At 56.7% G+C, this 22,292-nt stretch overlaps 1 long non-coding RNA gene across 1 annotated transcript; it reads left to right on the top strand.

The window, feature by feature from the left end:
- Nucleotides 1-430: 430 nt before the first annotated feature.
- Nucleotides 431-2,079, top strand: LOC131497797 (uncharacterized). The gene is made up of 3 exons (XR_009255162.1): nucleotides 431-570; nucleotides 1,646-1,722; nucleotides 1,888-2,079. It is a non-coding gene; the product is annotated as an uncharacterized LOC131497797 (long non-coding RNA).
- The last annotated feature ends 20,213 nt before the right edge of the window (nucleotides 2,080-22,292 follow it).

Genomic DNA, 22,292 nt, shown 5'->3' with positions numbered 1-22,292 from the left:
ATTTTTTTAAGTCCAGTGTTCAAAGGAAGGGAAGAAAGATTCAGATGTTTCCAGAAGTCTAACTCTGCACCCCAGGTTGGCCAAACAGCTCCTCTGAACTTCTGGCTTTCTGTGCTTCCCTCCAGCACGGGTCCCGTCACACGGAGTGATTTTGACATTACCCTCGTGCGTACCCGTGCGTCACGCTCCTTGAGAGTGGGGGACGGTCTTACTTAGCAACCCCACGACTTTGGAGGGAGCCTGATAGGCACACGGCAGGGCTCGGTAACGATGACTGCATTGGTTGGCAACCTCCATGAGGGGGGTGTGTGTTCGTGTCTCTTCCTAGGACTCCACAGGAATCACGTTTGCGTGTTTAAGCTGCAATCAACACAGTTGTTAGGACGATCGCCGCAGCCATCGGGTGCTTTTGTTGTTTATGAAGTGCTGGGCCAGTTGCTGGGCACCGAACAACAGAACGTTCTGTGATACCGGAAAGGTCCTGTATCTGCCCTGTCCAGCAAGGGAGCCACCAGCCTCCTGTGAGCCTCTACCGTGGGGACTGGATCTCCCGCCTCCGGGAAGCGCCGGGTAAGTCCTGGCTGTGGGGGAACAGACATCCCCTTCTGTTGAGTTGACAGGCGCAGGCAGGGGGGAGCAGAGCTGACCTCCAAACGGCACGGCTGGCTTTGCTCTACGAGGAGTCCCGTCCTTCCATGTCCCACCCCCTTCCCGGGACCTGGCACGTGGGCACTGATTGGACATTTGGCACTCAAGGCCGCTCCGCTCGCCAGCTCCCACCCACCTGCCTCCCTCCCTCCTCAATTAACTCAGCAGCAACGACTTTGTTTCCCTTTGCCAAGATCGGGAGCTGGCATCCTGGCATGTGCCAGCCCCAGTGGGGTGGAGGTGACGGGCGCCACACGCCTGGCACTGCCCCTCATTGGAGCAGCCTCCCCGCTACAGAACCTCAGGTCCCTGGGGAGCTGCCGGCTGGCTGAGCGACAGGCCCCGGGCTCAGGGATCTGCGTGGTAGTTAAGCCCGAGTTGAGTTAGTGCAGGCTGGGTTGTGGCTCCTCCCAGGATCTGCCAGGGGCGGGCCGGCAGGCAGGCAGGCAGGCAGACGTCTCCATCCTGGGAAGGGCTGGCCGGCAGCCCAGGGGGCGGGGCGGGGCGGGAGAGGGAGAAGGAGGGGCGGAGGCTCCTCTCCAATTAACAGGGGTGGGGGGGCAGGGCCCCCGGAGTGTCCTCAGAGGGCTCCTCCCAGCTAAACCTCTGTGGCCCCTCTGTCCCAGGCCTGCCATCGAGGCATCCGTCTTCCGTGCACTCACCTGCGGGGGAGGTGTGGGCGGATGAGCAGCCTCCCAAGCCCCGAGCCCAGCCCCCAAGTCCCAACCCCCCCCCGGGGCCTGCATTTTGAACAATTCCCCCAAGGTGACCCTGAAGCCGTGGTCCGAGGGCCACGTTCTGAGAACACTGCCCTGGTCCTCCCCACCAGGGAGTGGCCGGGCTGGAGGGGACCCCTGCCTCAGCTCGTCCAGGCCCCGATGGTATAGACTTGTAGACAGAGGCCCAGAGACCCGAGCGGGGCGACCCATGGCAGCTGGCCGCACGGTGAAGGCTGAAGTCGAGGACAGAGCTCCAGGGTCTCCTCTGCCTCCCACAGCCAGGACCGAGTGCTGAGACAGAAGGCGACCCCGGGGGAGTCGTGCGGACACTCCACTGCCCCTAAAGGTCCAGGAGGTGAGATGCCTATCCAAGAGAAGGGCTGAGTCCCTGGGGACTCCCAGGGACTCCCCCCGCCCGAATCCCCGGTCCCTGGCTGCTCGTTAAGACTGTCTACACTTGTTTCCTCCCAAGGGTGGATATGGAGAAGCCACCTGACCTCGGCCCGTCCCAACCCTGCAGGTGACCCTTCCTGGCCCGGGTGACCCTGACCGGGGCCCAGAGGCCCCGCTCTGACAGGCAGATGCTACCTGGGAGACAGGCCCAGCGCGGACACAGGACTGTGGGACAGTGTGCCTCTCAGTATGGTTTCTCTGCTCGTCCCTAAAATGGCCCCTGGTGGCTGAAGGAATAAACGCGGAGAAGTACCTGGCACACGGAAGGTTCTCCACTGTTTGTGGAAAGGGGGGAAGGGCAGGAGGAGAGGGAGGAAGGGACGGTGGGTGGGAGGGAGGGAGGAGGAGGAGGAGTGCAAGGGGAGGGAGGAACCATTTTCTGAAAGCTGGTGGGGGAACCGAAGGATTCCTGAATTGGATCTAGAAGCCTCGTGTTTTGATCTCTGCCCTGTCCTCTGGCTGCGTGGCCTCGGCTTCTCTCTCTCTCTCCAGATGGCCTTGGGGACTTCCTCTCTCCAAACCCGTGTCTGCGTCTGTAAGGCGCGGAGTGGGCCCGGATGCCCTGCCATTCGCTCTGACATTCTAGGCTCCCGGCCCTCCCCCCCCAGTGCGGGTGGGATCTTCTCCGGAAATGGCTTTTCCGGCCTCTGAGCTCCCTCCGGGCTCCCTAACGGGGCCGGGAGCGGCTGGTGGAGCATCTGCCTCCCAGCCTCGTGCAGGTGAGGTTCATCAGTAACGACAGGAAAGGATGTCAGGCTGCGTCTGAAGCCACCAGGGGCCCAGCAGCCTGCTGCTCTTTGTCATAAAATATGTTGTCACCTGGGGAAGCATCATCACGGATGAAATATTTCAGGAGACAAAAACAAGAGGTTCATTGATTTTTTTCCACGAGGTCAGACAACTTCTGGGAAGCCTCTTGTAACTCAGCTGTCATGGTGCCTGTCCCCGAGCATTCGCCTAGACTGCGATGTCAGCGGCCTCTGACCCAGGCGGGCTCCCTTCGCTGATCACAGGCTGTCCTTCCCAGGGGCCCGCAACCTCATCCGGCCTTCCCAGACACGGGGGGAGGGGGGGGGCACAAGAATGACCTGGACCCAGGGAACGCTTCCTCTCCAGATTTATCCAAATTGGCCCCGAGGAAGTCCTGCACAGGTGGCTTCGGCAGGGCTTCTGCGGATGAGCGAAATTTGTCATCGGTTTATGGCGCCCGCAGAGACACCTGCCGGGTTTCCCGGCCGGCACCCCCCCCCCCCCGCCCACAAAGCTGAAGGCACTGTTCTAACATCCAGTGTGATCACGGCCAAGTTGAGGTAGAGTGAGGCCACCAGACCGGAGGGAATTGCCACGGACAAGACGGTTTGTGACTCACAGAGCCCGAGGAGAGGGGCCACGTGGCGAAGAAGTGGGAAACACGGCAAGAATGTTTCTCGTGGTTTCCGTGGGAAGGGCCCAGTGGGTCAGGGTAAGCAGGTTTACCTGCTTCAGGGGGCTCTGGGGCATAGGAGCTGTTCTCAGTTGTCTCCTACCTGATAAGTAAGGTAGGTGGTGGGGGGGGGGGGGGTGGCCAAAGTGCAAGAGCCCAGCAAACAAGGTGGTGGGGTGTGGGTTCTGGATTCGTCGGTTTGTATCTAAAAAGTGGGTTCAGGTGAATTGTTTACAATGTCTAAGGATTGGCTCTCCCTGGCCGGGGGAGGGAGGGAGTGTCCCTCTAAGGCCAGCAAAGCCCCAGATGTCAAAGTATCATGTCTATAAAAGACCTGCGTGTTTAAGACAGAGTTGAAGGGGATGGCCTTCATTTGCATATGCAAATCAGAAGCTGTAGGGGGGTCGGACACCTAAGCAGAGATTCTAACGTTATGGGTCCTAGCAGGTGCCTTTTGGGCATGGGATGTAGGAATGAGCCGTCCAATAGGACGGCCACCAGCCACGTGTGACTCTTATTTTTTTTAATTTTTTTAATGTATATTTACTTTTGAGAGAGAGAGAGAGTGTGTGCTCGCAGGAGTGGGGGAGGGGCAGAGAGAGAGGGAGACACAGAATCCAAAGCAGGCTCCAGGCTCTGAGCTGTCAGCACAGAGCCCGACGCGGGGCTCAAACTCGCGAACCGTGGGATCATGACCTGAGCCGCAGCCAGACGCTTCACCGACTGAGCCACCCAGGTGCCCCAGGAGTGACTCTTAAGTTCTCTACGTGCAAACTGAGACGTGCTCTATGTGTAAAAGTTGAAAGACTTCGTATGAATCAAAGATGGGAAATACCTCATTAATCATTTTCATATTGATTATGTGTTCAAGTGATAATATGCTATTTGTCTCTTTTTAGTGTATCTGCTAGAAATCTGAAAATGACCTCAGTGGCTCACAAGCTTTTTCCATTGGACAGCACTGCTCTTGACCTCCCCCAAAAAAGGGACCCAGGCACACACAACTCTGTCGAAATGTAATACTGAGGGATGGGATCCTTTACTCTTTCTTTCCAGAGCTAAAAGGACCCTAGAGAAGGAGGCGATCCAGCCTTTCTGACCACAGGCCCCAGACACCCCCCCCCCACCCCGCCCCGACACACACACACAGACAGAACTGTCCGGTGAGAAACCATAGCCTTGAAATCTAGATCCTTCCCAAAGCTTCATGTTTTGACCAGCTTGCTATAAAGCTTCAAAAATAAATAAATAAATAAATAAATAAATAAATAAATAAATAAATCAGGGGCGCGTGGCTGCCTCAGTCAGAGAGGAACATGTGACTCGATCTCAGGGTCGTGAGCTTGAACCTCACAGTCAGTGTAGAGATTACTTAAAAAATTTTTTTTTATGTGTATTTATTTTTGAGAGAGAGGGAGAGACAGTGTGAACAGGGGAGGGGCAGAGAGAGAGGGAGACACAGAATCTGAAGCAGGCTCCAGGCTCCGAGCTGGCAACACAGAGCCCGGGGCGGGGCTCGAACTCACAAACCACGAGATCATGACCTGAGCTGAAGTCGGACGCTCAGCCGACTGAGCCACCCAGGTGCCCCGAGATTACTTTTTTTAAAAATCAGTATACAATAAGGATAAAAATAAAACCCTTTAGCCATAATTGATTTGGAGACCTGGGTGATAGGGTGTTTCTTACATTAGCTGAGAATCCATTCTTTTAACTGGTATGAGTCTTCCTGGGGCTCTTGAACTTGCCCAAGCCGGTGCTGGTGTGGACGGGCAGGGCAGGGCTGGGGTTGGAGTTGGGAAATTCCTCTCTAACTGGTGGGCTTCTGTGAGGTCATGTTCATGTGAGGGGCTCCGTGTCCTTGATCTGAAGTCAAAACCAGGCCCTCGTTTTGATTCCCTGACGCCAGAAGCTCTTCTCCTGACTTAGCAGCAACCTTGTCTTTGCGTGTAACTTCACCTCCGGGCAGCTGATCCGCACTGGCTCTCGGGAAAGTTGGCTCAGTGCTCTCCTTCCCTGAGTCCTTCAGGTGGTGCCACAGCCAGCTTTAGGTAATATGACGCTGACGACCCCACTGTGGCATGATAGAGAAGATACCTGGTCTTTGTCCCCAGTTCCCCGCCAACCCCCACAGATCTTCAAAAGCACTTGGAAACTTCTAGAGTGATAGGAACTCTTCTTTGTGATGCTAATAATGAGCAGCTCCCGTGGCCTCTGGAGGACTGGCTTCTGCAAAGACTAACCACAGGATTAAAGGTTGGAACAGGGGGCCAGCCAGAGGCCCTGGAGGGACGGAGACAAAGTCTACTCTTTATAGTAAAACTGTACGCAAAGGTATAGCACCGTCCTGTGTTCTGGGAGTCATTTCAGTGACTCGTCAAAGTCCGAGAGGTCAGAAACCCCCATGAATTTGTGGCCAGCTGGTCAGAAGTGAGGGTGGCTTGGAGACTTCCCACCTAGAGTGGGGACAATCTTGTAAAGGACTCAGTCCTTCATTTGTGGGGTCGGACTTGGGACTGACTTGGGGTGGCCCGTGTCGGAACTGAATTACACTTCACAGAGTTGGGGTGGGAACAGGAGCCTCGTGAAAAGATGTTGTTGTAAAGATGAAATAAAGTAATAAAGGTAAGAAGTCAGCTGGGTGCCGTGCCCACACCGCAAACTCAGCACATGTAGCTCTTCTGTTTGGCCGTCGTCTTCTGCTTCTGCCGAAGGCAGGCCGAGCACGAGGACGCATCCTGGCTTCTCAATGGCTACGAGGCCTGGGGGAGGCCACCTCTTAGTCCTCTGTTTCCCCATCTGTGAAAGGAAGACCAGACAAGATCACTTCTAAGGGGGTTGGGGCTCAGGCTCTAACCTCTATGATTTAGGGGCACCTGGGTGGCTCAGTCGGTGAAGCATCCGACTTCGGCTCAGGTCATGATCTCGCGGTTCGTGGGTTCAAGCCCCGTGTCGGGCTCTGGGCTGACACCTTGGAGCCTGGAGCCTGCTTCGGATTCCGTGTCTCCCTCTCTCTCTGCCCTTCCCCCGCTCATGATCTGTCTCTCTTGCTCTCAAAAATAAAATCTGTGAGTTACTGTGCCGAGTGTTACCTAAAAGTGTGCTTTTAACTCTCAGAGATAGAATATTCTATGGCACTCCGGGCTTACTGATTAATAAAGAATTCTACTGCAAGAAAGAGATTAGTTTCCATAGAAAATCGTAATTGACTAGCCGTGTGCTGGTCTCCTCCGGGACCCGTGTTGAGGTTCAAACCTCAGGGGAGACCAAAGCCTGGCTGTTCTCCAGGTGAAAGCTTGCCCAAATTGCAGGCAAAGCACCTGGAAAATCGAATGTTACAGAGCTAGCTCCATTCTTGAGAGGGTGTCTGTTCTCATAGACTGGAGAGATACCAAGGCCCGAGCAGCCAGGATTTGAGCAGGGATCTTCCACGGCCCACATTCCACATCCAGCCTGATTTTGAAATGCCAGACAAACCGCCCAAGACTGAACGGGGCTCTGCTGAGTGTGTTAAAAGTACATTCTGATCCTTCTAAGTCTGTAGCTGTGTTCTATTCAGATCCGTGAGGACCGCAGGCACCTGTGACCCAGATTGTCCCAAGCTCCCCTTCCTCACCTTGTCGTTGCCTGTTGCCTCTTCTTTGCCACCAGCCCCCAGGTCAGACCTCCTTCCTTCTCCCCTCTGGAGCTCGTGCCTGATATTCCAAGACACCCTTTGCTTCCAGCCCAAGCTCATGCTTTGCTGAGGGCCCAGCCCCAGCCTGGAGATGCTGACCCCGGATAGAACTCTGGCGCTCTCCTCACTCTGGAACCTTGTTTCATCCTGGCGGTGTAGTACAGCAGGGACAGCGGTCACTTGGCTTCCCCCAAAACAACGCAAATATTGTCAGAATCAGGGGCGCCTGGGTGGCGCAGTCAGTTAAGTGTCCAACTTCAGCCAGGTCACCATCTCACGGTCCGTGAGTTCGAGCCCCGCGTCAGGCTCTGGGCTGATGGCTCGGAGCCTGGAGCCTGTTTCCGATTCTGTGTCTCCCTCTCTCTCTGTCCCTCCCCCGTTCATGCTCTGTCTCTCTCTGTCCCAAAAAATAAAATAAACGTTGAAAAAAAAAATATTGTCAGAATCATGCCATATTTGTGCTACAAGGCGCCGGGGTGTCTTCCGAAAACTCCCTTTCTGTTTATCAATGGGGAAGGGGTAGTGTGTTCAGATTGGGTGGTGGCCAGCGGTGGTGCAGGCCTTGAAAGAGCTCCCCCCCAAGGCAGATCAAAGAGGCAGAAGTTTATTGAATACACCGCAAAGGAGCAGGGGGCAGGACAACAGAGGAGAGACCCTCAGCTAGGAGGCGGTGGTGAGGGGACTATAGTCACAGGACTGCGGAGTGAGGGAATATGGGGAGATATGGAATTCTCCCTTACTTGGTAACCTTACAAACTGTGCCTGGTTGTAACTGGTCGATTATGGCCGATGGCTCTTTGGAGGTGGGTCGCCTAACAAGGCTGTTCGTGTCAGCTCAGTGGTCGGTGGTGGCCGTGGGCTCAAGGGAGAATTGCCCAAGCCTGTTGCCTAAAAGCAACCTTTACAGAAGGGACTTAAAGGGCACAGAGGGAACAACTTACCTTAGCATACATCTTCCACACGGGCGGGTGGGAGTTTAGGGGTCCCCGAGACCACCCGCAGGCTCCGTGATTCACCCTGAAGGGCTCCCAGGGCTCAGCAAAGCCGTATACTCCCAAGAGGACGGTCCATTACAGCAGAAGGACACAGCTGGAGATCAGCAGAGGGAAGAGGTGCGTGGGGCCGGGGCTGGGTCCAGAGAGACTAGGCGTGAGCTTCCGGGTGTCCTCTCCCCGTGGGGCTGTGAGGACCGGGCTCGGTTCTCCCAGAACGATGCGCGACAGCACGCACAGAGTGCTGCCACCGGGGACGAGCGCCTGAGCCTCGGTGCTGGAGTTTATATCGCGTCTCCGTCAGGACTGCCCGCCCATGAGGCTGACCTCAGTCTGCAGCCCCTGCAGGGTCCCGCAGGTACCGTGCAAACCCAAGGCCCCTGCGTAAACGCGCTGTGTTCAGAGGTGACCTCCCAGAAGCCGGGGGCAAGGACCAAGCCTCTCCCTGGGCAGAGCTAACCCCTTGGGTCGCAGAAGGGATCCCACGGCCCTGCTTGTGGAACCTCCCCAAACATACCAGAGCCTCTAGGCACACAGCAGGCACTTAATAATAAATGCTTAGTGAACTGAAGTCGTGTTTTCTCTGGCCCAATCAAACACGACTGTTTTCGCTTCCGTCAGGGCCTACACAGATCACGGCTCTGGCAGCTCACTGGAGTCAGGAGGAAGGCAAAATGTCCCCAAGTAGCCAAAATCGGTGTCCTATGGCCCCATCCTTATCATCCAGAACCTGGGCCTCACTCACGGTCTGCTCACTATATCTCCTTCCTCAAAGAGCTTGAACACCAACAGTCTGGGTTTACAACCCCTAGCACATTATAAGCAGCAAGTTGGGAGGCGGAGGGGGGGCAGGGAGAGAGCCAGGACAGAGGCAGACAGGAGGGAGGAGGGAGTCAGAATAAAAAACAAAAACGAAACACAAAAAACACTCGGGGAAACCAAATATCACGAGTCGGGAAACCAAATATTACAACTTGCTTAGGGGCAGACAGCTCTTGTCACTGTAGCCGCCATGGGCGTGACCATAAGCTACCCGAGGGCCGTGATTCACGGCCAGGGGCAGAGTCCTGAAGTATCACGAAAAGGGTCAGTGTGATTTATGTCTGGAGAAGGCGAGAAAGCAGGCCGTGCAGTTTCGGGAGATGGTGGCCGTTGGTGGAAAATTCTCTGGCCTGGAGAACCAGCTCCCCACCAGTGCGGGTTATGTGTTCTGTGCTCTGAGACTCCCGCCCCTCCTCCTTCTACCCGCACACAGCACTGAGACTGGACACGAGGCCTCTGGACGCGTGGCTCGCAAGCCCTGAATCTGTTTCTGTCTACAAGGCTTCCCCTCCCAGGGCGGGCCAGACCGGGCAGGAACGGTGAAGATCATTTCTGGACCTTGAGAACTCGGGGAAGCTTGCGGTGGGTGGGGGCGGGAGGGACTTAAAGAAAGCAGATTCCTCGAATCACAAAACTGGCCGGAGTATGGAAATGTCCTGGAACCTCTGGAGGCCACAGCCCTGGAGCCGCAGAGGTTAATGGGCCTGGGTAGACACTCAGGAGTGAATTGACCTCCCAGGGGGAGGAACAGGACGTTCTCCCATCACTTTGAAGGTCTGGGGCTCTGATTCTCAAAAACAGACCTCTGATTCTCAACAACAGGGTTCTTGGGGATGAGCCAGGCCTGAGCCCAGAACAAGGACTGGCCGGAGAAACCGAGTCTGATGGGCCCCTCGCTCCGTCTGGGAGTGTGAGGCTGTCTTCCCGTCTGAGCCTCGTCCCTGACCTGGTGTCCCTCTGCTTCTCACCTCTCTGCAAGCACCCGCCCCGCGGTTCAGGCCTGGATCCAAACGGCCTTGAGTCTAGCCTGGCCTCGTGCCCCCCGACTCTGTCCACACGGCTCCCCGACACGCAGGTCGAGATCATTCCCGCCTGTGTTCCTAGCCAAACCCTCCCTGGCAAGTTCCCATTCACTTTCCCATCCGGTCCAACCCTCCCTCCCTCGCACAGACCAGTGAGAGAATCTACAGCACCGATCGCCAGGAAAGGGCCACACAGCAGCACCTCACGTGTGAGTGACTTCAGGGGCGTCTCGGATGTCCCCACGGATCATCCGCCAGTCCCTGGAGCTCTGGGGACCCAACTCCAGGCCGAGATCTTGAATCCAAAGGCCCTCTCTCAAATGGGTGCCCTTGCGGCCAACCGTTGGCCTGGGGTGCTATTTGCCAGGCTGGTTCTTTGGGGAGGAAAGCCTCTAAGGGCCGGTGCCTGCACTGGGCCGGACCACCCCGAGCAGTGAGCAGCTCTTACTTAGGGTCGTGGGGTCGGGCTATAATGCCACCTTCATGGCTCGCTTGCCTGCTGTGCACAAAATGCTCTTTGTTAGTTTTTCGTAAGGGTGTGTATATATTAGCTCCCTTTCTGCCTTCCAGCGCGGCCAGGGAAATCCAGTATTCTTCTCACCTCTTAGCTGTGACTGTAATACTACGTTCGAAGGGTAACAGGCAGTTTTGCAAGGTAATTGTAGACACACGACCTCCTCCCAACCTCCCGACAGCCCCGTGAAACAAGTAGGTAACAGCTCTTATCTCCAGCGGTAACACGGGTCGTGTTACTCGTGCGGGGTCCCCTGGTCGTGACACAGCCATCCCCGCTGCCCCTCCAAGGACGCTGTCCGTCTCCTCAGCTCCCCACGGGCCCTCTGCCCCTCTTCCTCTGCCCTTGACCTGCCACCTCGGGGAACTTGCTGGCCATCCCTGCCCCCCACCCTGCAGATTAGACCTTTGACTTTTCCGTACTCTGTGTTCAGCCATTTCCTGTTGGTAATGGCCCCTGGTGGGAGTTTTGACGCCGTGGAACTTGACAAAGGGCGGGCGTCCATCACCGGCCGCCATCGTTCCCTCTGTCCCTCCCTCTTGCCTGGGCTGGTGCAGGTCAAGGCCCTGGGGCTCTCCCTGTTCTCAGAGGGAAGTACCCTCTCCCAGAGCAGCTCCCAGAGAAGGGCGGGGGGGGGGGGGGCGCGCAGGGAAACAGGGGTGGGGGGGTGTCCTGCGGGTCCCCAGGCAGAAAGTGCCTGTCTGGGAGGCGGTGGGAGTCAGGAGCAGGAGTTTAACCATGATGAGCCCTGGAACTCATTTTCTCCCGGTTGAGCCTCCTTCAGAGCCTCCTTATAAATGCCAGTCAAACCTTATGATTTTCGTCTTTCATTATTCAGCGAGGGGAAGGCAGATTAAAAATACATGACGGCATCTTCCAGGTCGGATGGCTCGGCGTGGCAAGGGTGTTTATCAAGGGCCCTTGTTCCTGCTGATATGTCTGCGATATGACGCTCGGCTCCCCTCCCTCGCAGCACCCCTCCCCCCCCTCCACGGCCCCCCGCCCGCCGCGAGCCGACCGGGCCCAGGCCTCATTGGGCATCTGCCGTCTGGGAAACGCGAACAGGGCTCCTGCCAGAAGAGGCAAGGCCTTTGTGCTTTATTGAAAGAGACAGGATTTATTTTCATTTTCCTTTGCCTCCTGTGCTTTGAGGTTCCCTAAAGCCAGGGGATTCCGGAATAAGCAAAGAAACCAGATCCCCCATAAGAGTGGCTTTCTGGCTAATTGCCTGGGTGAGGATTAACTTCAAATCCTCTCCTGCTTTGAAATCTGCCTTCTCATTAGGCTTTGCTGATCCTCAGGTAGGACAGCTCCCACCCACCCCCGTTTCACGTTAAGGACGTTTCTAGGAATCTCACCCTTTCTTCGTACGGGGGTTTGGAGCCAGATGGAGGGCCGTGGTGGCTCTGTTCCCGTCCCAGGCTCACCTGTGCCCCCAGCTCCCTACTTAGGCCTCCCTGACCAGCAGACCAGTCTCTGCTTCCCCGGAAGGCGCCGGGGCGTGCATGAGGCAGGCGGTGGCTGGAGCAGGTGTGGCGCCCTCTGGAGCAGGGCTGTGCACCACAGGGCATTGGAACCGGCCGCACGGACTTACAAGAGCCAGTTCCCTGTTTGGTGATATCGCACAGGTAATGGTGGGAGCGTTTACACCAGCAAAGCGCAAACACCACCTTCGGGGGCTTTTATTTGCCGGAGAGCTGGCTGTTCCGTGTTCGCGGCTACACCCCTCCCCCTTCCCCCCCACCATAGGACCCATGCACCTGCCAGGCACTTCCATACAGAAGCAGAGACTAAGCAGGTGAGCTGGAACCAGGAAGAACCAGAGAGTGAGTCTGCTTTTCTGGGTAACAGAGCTGGAACTTCGAGGCTCCTGTCCGGTGAGCAGGTTTTTCTGTTTACTCGAACTGATGGGACTGGGGGCTCTCGAGTAAGGCTATATTTGCAGAGGCCCCCGTAGGGGTGAGTCAGAGAGCGGTGAGGCACCTGTCTTCCCCTCAGCTGCAGGCTTTGGTCTGGTGTCCGTTCCCCACGAACAGGGGGTGTCTGGGCCCAGGGTTTGGGAGCGGTGAGCAGGGGGTAAGATGGGGCACCTTTGACAGATGGCGGAGGTCCCACCCGAGGGAGGATGCGGGAACTGAGCAGTTTGGTCTTGCCCACGCTGGGCAGCCTGGGAGGGCCCAGCAGAGGAGATCAGGACACGCCCAGAGACTGGAACAGAACAGCAGCCAACTAAGGAAGCAGCACCCAGGAGGGCAAAGGCGTCGGGCTCTCTCTGCCCGCTCTGGCCACGGTGACCAGTGAACTGTCCCAGAGCAGGGAATCGCCAGCCGCTTCCTGGACACAGCTGGCAGCTGGGTGCCGGCCCAGATGAGAGACGTTCCCCAGTTCGTTCTAATTAAATGGAGGTTCTGGCCCGGCTCCCAGGAGGGCACAGCCCAGCAAAGTGATGACGTCTCTAACCTCCCCTGCCTGTCCCCCTTTCAAATTAAAGGAGTTCTAAAGTCCAATTACGGCGGGGAACCCGTTGCTTCTTTAAACCAGAGAATCTGACTCTGCTCAAGGGATATTTGCAATTGCCTCCAGCCTCCCCTGAGCTAAAAAATTATATGCTTTCTCTCTTTGCTAAATTACCATATCCTCAGATTGGTGCTGAGGGGGTCCCCGCCGGAAAACCAAAGTGTCAACCCTTTTTGCAAACTCTGAGCCTGTAATTGTTTTGGAAATACCAAGTGAATATCTAAAAAGGCTTCAAGGGGATTAATGTCAAATAACACGTCCCCTTGATGGCGTGGGGAGCTGTCGTGTGGGCATAGGTGGTGGCAGGTTGTTAATTTCAGCCCGCAGTGCAGAAACATCATTAGGATTCAGATTTGGGAACCCCGCGTCCGGAGCCCCAAACCAGCCTGCTGGGCTGAAGGATGCTGTGGGTCTCTTCCTGCTATACCCTCCCCCTTCCTCTCCCTTCCTCCGGACAGGCTGGAACAGCGCCAGGGCCGGCCACACCTGCACCTGCCCCTGAGCGGCCTGGGCTGCAGCGTCCTCTGCCCAAAGAGTGTCTGAACAGTGTCTGTGACCAATCTGAAGACCGGTTTCTCCTCCTCTCCCACCTTGAACGGGGTCCGAGCATCCTGGGAAAGAACGGGTACTTCTCGGCCAACTCATCGACTATTCTCGCCCCCCTCCCATCATCCGAGCAAAGACCTAGAGTACCCTAGATTCTTCCTAACTGCCTCGTTCTGAGACACCCCATGATCCCGCAGGCTGGGTGCTCTGTTTCCCTGTGCGAAGTAATAAATCCAATTTGTCCAACCACGGGCGCACTCCTGGTGGTCTTTGCGGGAAGCCCCTGACCCTGGCCACGTTCCAAGTGTTCAGCAGCCGCACGCGGCCAGCGGCTACCATATTGGACTGGCCGGACGTAGAACAGTTCCATCATTGTGGAAAGTTCTATTGGGCAGCACTGTTCTACGTGATCTGATTCCCCAATTTTGGCTGTGCTGTTAACCAGCTGTGTGAACGTGGGCACATCGCACAACCCCCCCTGAGCTTTGGTTTCCTCGTCTGTAAAAAGGCAGTAACATTCGTTGCCGTAGGAGTCCATGAGATATCACTCGGTAGGTACCCGACATCGGGCCCGGTGTGGTGCTTAAACACATGCCCACAGAAGGGCGCCTGGGGGGCTCAGTCAATGAAGCAGCCAACTCTTGATTTCGGCTCAGGTCACGATCTCACAGATCGCGAGTTCGAGCCTCTCATCAGGATCCGCGCATTGACCGTGCGGAGTCTGCTTGGGAGTCCCTCTCTGCCTCTCTCTCTCTGCCCCTTCCCCGCTTGATCCCCCCCTCTCAAAATAAATAAATAAACTTAAAAAAATATATGTCCGCAGAGGCTTTGACTTTTTTTTCCCTTCTAGAGAAGCGTGAAAAAAAGCGACTCTTTTCTCAAACGTGCCTGAACTTAGGGACTCGTTTCTAATGGCTAGAATGTGGCCGACATAACCGTGTGTCGCTCACAGACCCAGGTCATGACGGGGATGGTGGCTTCTTCGTCGCCCCCCTCTTGGATCCCTCCGAGAGCCATGTGGTGAGGGCAGCGGGCGGCCTTACGGAGAGGCCTGCGTGGCAAGACGCTGAGGCCTCGCCCAACAGCTATGTGAGCAAGCAAGCTAGGGGTTCCTTCTGCCCCAGTTAGACCTTGAGATACCGCAGCCACGGCCGACAGCTTGACCACAACCTCCCGAGAGGCCCCAGGGGCCACGACGGCCCAACTAAGCCGCTTTCAGATTTCTGAACTTGAGAAACTCATATAACAAATGCTCGTTATCGTAAGCCACCAGGTTTCAAGGTCATTTGTTACAAAGCAGCCCTTGGGTCCAGCCCACCGCGGAGGCCCCTTCCAGCCCCAGAGGGTTTTTCCGGCAGGACCGCAGGGTCACCCTGTGTCCACACTTCAGCCCCGAATGCACGGCAGGCCGCCCAGGGGGCTGAGGGTGGTTTCTGATTTTACAAGGAGGGGAGTCACCAAGTGGGAACAGGGAGCGGAGGTCCAGGAATCCCGCTCTTTGGTGCCAGCCCTTCCTCAGCTCTGCCCTCCCAGAACCTCACCTGTCCCAGCCTGGGCCTCAGGCCTCATCACCTAGGTGGCCTCCCTGCTTCCTGGGAGGCAGGCAGATGGGTGACTGGAGACTGAACGCCCCCCCCTCCCCCACCCACCCACCACCACCACTCAGGGACCTCAAGGGCTCAGAACCAGCAGACGTCCCAGACCCCCGGCCTGCACCGCTCGGTGAGGACCCCAGAGAGAGCAAGAGGGCACGTCCAAGGGCAAGAAGATGGGATGGGGTCAGCACGGCCCCCCGCCACATGTTCCTTGAGGAGTCGTGGTGCGTAAGTCCCAGACCGGCGTGTGCACAGCCCAGGTTCTCCCTCCGAGTCCCACGGCCAGGGAGGGAGGGTGATGTCACTAGAGAGCACTTAACGAACGGGCCTGAAATGCCCCCAAGCCTGGCTCCCAGACCTCCCCGCGCCCGGGAGGGAGTGAGGAGAGGAAAACCCAGGACCCGGGCAAACGAATGAATTGAAGGTTGAACTCAGCACTCAGAGGAAGAGGCGGGTCCTCCCGGGTGAGCGCACAGTCTAGAAGCGGCCACCGTATTCCTCCAGGCCCCTCACGTCAGCGCCGGGTGGCTATGCAAAGCAGGGGGCCCCTCTCTTTCGAGTGCCTGAGAGTAAAACGTCTACACCCGGGTTAACAATATATATTTATGAGATGTCGCCAGCTGCTCCCACACTTCCCATGTGTTTGTTAATGAGACGTGACCTGGGGGTCAGGTTATTATGTAAATAACTCTGAGGAGGGGGGTGGAGGCGGCATCCCGCCACCCCCCAAGAGTATGCAGCTCTCGGGAGGCCCTAATGAGTGCTGGGTCTTGTCACTCGTCCCGTGCTCAGGCCTCAGTTTACCGATCAGAGGGCTGGAAAGGACGGGTCTTTCCCTGTTTGGGCTCAAATGAGCCACTCCTCCCCCCACGCCCACATGACCAGAGAAAATTCGAATTCTCCTGCCTCCTCCCTGCCCACGGCACCTGCTCCTGGAGCCCCCGCAGACAGGACCTCCCGGCAGTTTGCCGTCTGTGGTGTGGAGACCACAAACCGCCCCCACCGACCAGGCCCTGAACCAGCCTCGCGCCCCTGGCTCGGAAACCAGAAACCGTCAGCCTCGGCCTCCCTAGCAAAGGAGAAACGGGTTAGCCAAGGAGCCTTCCAGAGTCCCGAGTGGGAGGCTGATCAAAGACTGGCGGACAGAGGTGAGCAGGGGAACCCGGGAATGCTCCCAGCCCCCACGGGACGCTGGGCCCGGGGGGTGCACTGCGGGCCCCCGACACCCACAGCCCTTCCCGCACAGCCAGCCTCTTTGCCCGACGGCCCTGCAGCCAGCAGCCGCGGAGCGACGCCAGGCCGTCAGGGGACGCCAGCTGTGTGCACCTGCCGGGAGACGCAGGAGCTGGGCGTCCAGGAGCGGCGGGGAGGGTGGGCCGGCGGGCACGCGGAAGGGTCCCGGCTCCTCCTGGGGGGCTGGTGCTTTTCCAGTCTTCAGGCCGGAGGCAGCCGGTCCTGAGCGTGGTGAACACGGCCTGTCCAAAGCTCACGCGGGCTCCGAGGGGCACAGTGCCGCCACCGGGGTGTCTCTACAAGATCCCGCGTCTCCCTGGACTTCCCCGGGTAAATAAAAGCTGAATGTAAATCATGTGCCCGCGCCACTCTCCGGCTGTGCCTTTGACTAGAGGAGGCACGCCAAAGTGGTTGGTTAAAAATAAATAATCTTCGGCCGTTCTAGGTCCTCCAAACGGAAAGGCAGGGCTCCCCTCCTTCGGCACCGGCCGAGATGAAGCAGCCCGGCCCGTGGGAGCTCCTGGGGGCCGGTGTGAGCTGGTTAGGGCTGCTTTTATGGCCGCTCTATGATTTACACCCGCACGCAGGCACGTAGCAGAGGGAGACGTTTTTAATCGGTAATTGTCACGCATATACGGCCCTTGCGTATCAGAGAAATGTCTCTTCCGAGGAAGGCGGGTTTGCCAGTCTTTTCTGTCGGGAGCAGGGAGGGTGGGAAGCAGGACACAGGGTGGACAAGGGGACAGGGACACAGACGAGCCCAGCTTGGCCTCCCTCTGTCCCTTCTTGGTCGTGGTGACGAGTGCCAACGCTGGCGGCCGCCGCTGTTGCCCACCTCCCCCACTGCACCCTCCACGAACAGGAAGACCCCTCTACTTCTCTCTCCAAAGCTGAGGGGCGACACCTTCCGTGCCAGCTGGCCTCAGAGCAGCGCACGGCTTGCTCGCCGACGGATGGGAGGCACCCCAAGGAAGCAGCTTCCTCCGTACGAGCATGTTATGTCATCGTGACAACGCGAGATGCAACGACACTAACGGCCGACGTTGGTGGCTTCCTTACTGCACCAAGCGCTTGCCATGCAATGCCCCCATTTAGCCCTGGCGGTCGTCCCTGAGGCAGGCTCTGAGGGTGCGGCCACCGCAGCCTTGAGGAAGCAAGGGGAACAGAGACGAAAGGCTCTGCCTGGAACCCTACCGCCAACGGGCGGGAGAAGGGCTTTCGGAGTCCCGCCTGTGCCTGGCACGAAGCCAGCCGGAAACTCCAAGAAAGGAGGAATGGTCCCCCCGGCCGAGGGTTCCCCGTGCATCCTGCAGACACCCCAGAAACGCTCCTTGAACGAGATGTCCGGCACGCGCTCGGCACACAGGCGACGTCGGCTTGAATCTGGATTTCAAGTTCCAGCTGATGCGTTGTCTACTGCCTTGTCTCTCGTTCATGGGCGGGTCTGTTCCTTCCCGACAACAAGCCGTGTGAGCCGGGACAGGTCCCCTCACCTTCTAGGTCGCACGCAGCCTCTCTGTCCGTAAGACAGAGGGGTCGGATGATGCGGAGTGAAGAAGGCAGACACACGAAGCCACGTACTGTTTGAGTCCATGGATAGGACGTGGCCAGAACAGGCCAGTCCATTGGGACAGAACGCTGATGAGTGTTTGCAGGGCTGGGGAGGGGGAAGGGAGAGTTGTACCACGTTGGGAATGCGCTAAATGTCACTGAGTGGCATACTCTAAAATGGTTAGTTTGGGGGCACCTGGGTGGCTCAGTCGGCTGAGCCGCCGACCCGACTTTGGCTCAGGTCATGATCTCGCGGTTCGTGAGTTCGAGCCCCGCGTCGGGCTCTGTACTGACAGCTCGGAGCCTGGAACCTGTTTCAGATTCCGTGTCTCCCTCTCTCTCTGCCCCTCCCCTGCTCACGCTCTGTCTCCCTCTCGCTCTCAAAACGAAATAAACATTAAAAAAAAATTTTTTTTAATGTTTAGTTTGGTGTTATGTGAATTTTATTTCCATTAAGAAAAAAGAAGGGGATTTGGGTGGGATGCCATCACCCCTCCTCCCCCCCGCCATGTATAATGTGCTATTATTCTGTGTGGTCCCATCACCACCTCCTCCCTCAGCCAGACACCTCTACAAACCACAGTGACACCCTATTGGAACAGCTCGGTTCATCATAGCACGTCGATTACTGGCAAAGTCAGAAACCCCACGACTCAAGGTAAAGGTGGTTCAGGAAGAGGGCACTCTCCAGCACGTCAGAGTAGGGTGACAACAGTGATGGGACCACATCAATAGATGGCGACCTGATGCGTGCTGGCTGGGCTGAGAGGTGGGTGGCCAGGACCTGCGTTCGGGGGGTAGGGGTGGGGGTAACTCATTCTGTGCAGCTGGAGAACAGGGGAGGAAACCCTCCAGCTGGAGGGACAGGGGCCTCAGGCAGGGGACAGGGACAAGGGACAAGGCCACAGCAGACATTCAGACTGGCCAGAGCCTGGGGAGGCAGATCAGAAACACCCCAAATATTCTGGTTCTCCTTATCGCACCCTGGGGTGCTCTGGAAAAGCATGACATTTTCCTTAAAGGGTGAAGGCTCCATCCCGAGGTTTCCCTAATTCCCCTCAATGACCCATTTGCATATTCAGGAAACGATTGTTGGATCTACATTTATACAGTGTCATGTGTCCGGGGACGTTTTTTGGGGAACTCGTGGTAATTTTCTCCTGGGACCCAGACCTTCAGATGCAAGGAATGTTCTCCACCAAGCCCCAATTTGCCTTTGAAACCATTCAGTAAATGTGTGTGTGTGGGGGGGGGGGGGGTGTGGTCTGTGCTTCTAGAGTGGGGAAGGGAGCCCACTTACCCCCTGGGAAGGTCAGGGGCCTGCCCGGACCGGAGGCTCCTCTCCGTGGGCAAACCCAGAGGTAAGGTGGCCCTCGCTTTGCCCACCTCCCAGGGGCGATGCCCCGCTGCGGTGTCCCCCACACCTGCCCCCACCTGGCTGCAGAGGGGGCTGCACTGCGGGCTTTGAAGCATCTGTTGTCCTTTTCTGCTATGACGCCAACGACACACACAGTGGTAAGGAGTTTTGAGCTTACAGAAAAGCACGGAGAAGAACGTTAAGACCCCCTCCTGGCTCACCCTTGAGCACTTTGGGGGGCATCTTTACACACAGATGCTGGGCCGGCTTCATCGGTTTTGAACCCTGTGTTTCCACTTTGCACTGGGCACCTAAATGAGGGAGCCAGTCCTGGGTACAGGTCACTAACAGCAGACTCGGGATCATACGGTGTTCATACTGTTTCAATGAGTCGTCTGTTACCGTGGACTGAATGTCGCGTCCTCCGTGGGAACCGAAGCCTCAGCGCGATGGTGCCGGGAGGCAGGGCCTTTGGGAGGTGAGAGGTCACAAGGGTGGGGCCTTCGTCAGTGGGGTTTGTGCTCTTGTAAAAGTGACTCTCCCTTGTGAAGACACGGCGAGAAGACAGAGGACGGCTGTCTGTGAGCCAGGAAGGAAGACGGACACCCAGCCCGAAAGCACCTTAATCTTGGACTTCCAGGCTCCAGAACCGTGAGAAACAAATTTCTATAGCTCACGGCCACGCTGTCTGTGGCACCTCATGATAGCAGCCCGAACAGACTAAGACATCTGTACATTTATTTAAAACAGAACTTCTTGAGTGATACACATATGGTTGAAAAAAAATCAAAATGTATTGAAAATCTACCCCAGGGCAGTGTGGGTATCTGGCACGGGGCAGGCAAGTGGGTGAATGAATGAATGAATGAATGAATCATTCACTGCAGGGGTCGGTGGGGGGATGTCTGTGAGATCATCAAGGCCCAGGTTTCTCAAACTGTGTTCCGGGAGCTCAGGGTGGGTGTCGGGTGGGGTGGGAGCTGGGTGTGCTGCGGGGGTCGTGGTGGGGGGAGGTGCCAGTCTCCCCATCAGGACAGCTGCGAGTCTGTCTATCGTACAGAGTAGCGTTTCGAGCAAGATCTGATTTGATTAAAAGGTTCCACTGCAGACAAACAACCACAACAGGCTCATAGGCCATCCTAGGCTTTTGTAAATAAAGTTTTATTGGAACGCGTCACTCCCGTTCATGCCCGACGGCCCATGGCTGCTCTCACCATGCCAGCCGAGGAGAGAGGTCGCCACAGAGAATTTCTGGCTGCCAAAGCCTGAGATATTTTACTACCTGCCTCTTGACGAAAGAAGTTTGTACAACCCCTGAGCTAGTCTAATCCTCTCATTCTGTAGGTGAGCAGGCTGTGCCCCAGAGAAGGATTCAAAGTCACCAATTAAGGTAACAGGGGACCTGGGAATAAAACTATAGTCCGGGGAGCTCCTATGCGTAGAGATTTCCAGTCACCACCTTCCTCCACTCCCCCTCCCCCACCATGGCTTTTTTTCTTTTTGTTTTTTCAGTGTTTCTTTACGTTGAGGGAGAGTGCGTGACCAGGGGAGGGGCAGAAAGAGAGGGACAGAGAATCTGCACTGCGCAGAGCCCAACGCGAGGCTCGAACTCACAAACTGCGAGACCACGACCTGAGCCCAAACCAAGAGTCGGACGCTTGACGCACTGAGCCACCCAGGCGCCCCCGGACCTGTTTTCTACGTGTTTGAAAAAAGTCTACAAGTTTGCAACTCTGGCTCATTGTTTCCTCCGTGGCAAGCCGAGCCAAGACCAGGGTGCTGTCTTCCACGGGTCTGAGGAAGGTGCAGGAGAGAGGAAGGGGTGAGGTTGGACGACTGGTAAACCATCAGCCAGCCTTCCCTCCTTCCAGTTCGCATGGAAACAGCCGCTGCCTCTGGGGCTCGGCCATCGGACCTGCGGGCCCCTCAGGAAACACAGGCGAACAGGGGCTCAAGCACCACAACTAACAAGCAGAGTGTGGATTTGCTGACAATGAAGGAACTTCCCGAGAAGTGAAACAACACCAAGAAGGAACCCACGTTTGCCCAACGACACAGACGATCAGCGTAGGCGGAATGCGGAAGAGCATCAACACCAGCTTGGCACGACAATTACATGTGCAAAGGGAACCTGTCAGCAAAGAATGGAAAACGGATAAAAGCTCTGCCGTGATTTTAAGGGGGGCCGTGGGTTTCCAAAGTCCACAGGTGTTTGTGCGCTGACGCCTGGACAGACTGTGAGAAGCGGCGGGGTGTCCTGATGGCTCTGTCCCAGCGGGCGAGCAAACAGCTCGGCTTTGGGAAAAGCGGGGTGAACAGAGGGACCTGTGTGGTTTGGGATCAGCTACAAAACCTCTCGCAGCATCGCTTTGTTCCTTGGTAGTGTACGTTTACCTCAAAGTGTGGGTGGGTGGGGGGAGTGTGAGGAATTGTCTCGGGCATCTGGCTGGAAGGAACGGAAAACTCCAGGTTAAAGGGGGTTCTCTTACCAGCAATGATCACGATAGGAAGCGTTTTCTAACCCACCGTGAGGGAGCACATCTTCCCGCCGCCCATCCTTTGCTGACATCGACCACCTTCCATTACTGGCGGGGCTCCCTGCCTGCGGGGACATATTCTGCACCAAAGGGAAACCACCCTGGTCCTCTCAGTGCTGTGCTGAGAGATGAGAAAGATGCCCCTCAGCTTTTCTGCTGAGTTCACATTGGCCTTGGGAGGGGGCCTCTGCCTCTCTCCAAGGCTATTCCCTCCTCCAGAAATGCCTTTCCCACCTCCTGTCTGGCCAAAAGCAGCACAAACTTCAAAACCCAGCACAGATGTCATCTGCCCTGTGAGGCTTTCTTTGCTGCCCGCCATCAGGGGGATGGACTGGACTCTTTGCCCCATGGCCACCCACTTGCTGCATATAGGCCCTGTGCATCACAACTGTGGGGGTAAGAATGCAGGCTCTGTGAAGACAGGGATCCTTGTTTACCATCATTATCACCATGTAACCCAGGACAGCCTTGACACATGACCAGTGCCCAGTAAATGTGGGATGGATGGATGGGTGGATGGATGGATGGATGGATGGTGGATAAAGTGGTGGATGGATGGGCAGATGGATGGGTGGATAGGTGAATGGATGGGTGGGTGGATGGATGAATGGATGGATGGATGAATGAAATAATGAATGAATGGATGAATGAAGTGATGGATGGATGGATGGATGGATGGATGGAATG

This window comes from Neofelis nebulosa, chromosome 16 (assembly GCF_028018385.1).
Source record: "Neofelis nebulosa isolate mNeoNeb1 chromosome 16, mNeoNeb1.pri, whole genome shotgun sequence".
Lineage (NCBI taxonomy): Eukaryota > Metazoa > Chordata > Mammalia > Carnivora > Felidae > Neofelis > Neofelis nebulosa.
This window is presented reverse-complemented; position numbering and strand designations above follow the sequence as displayed.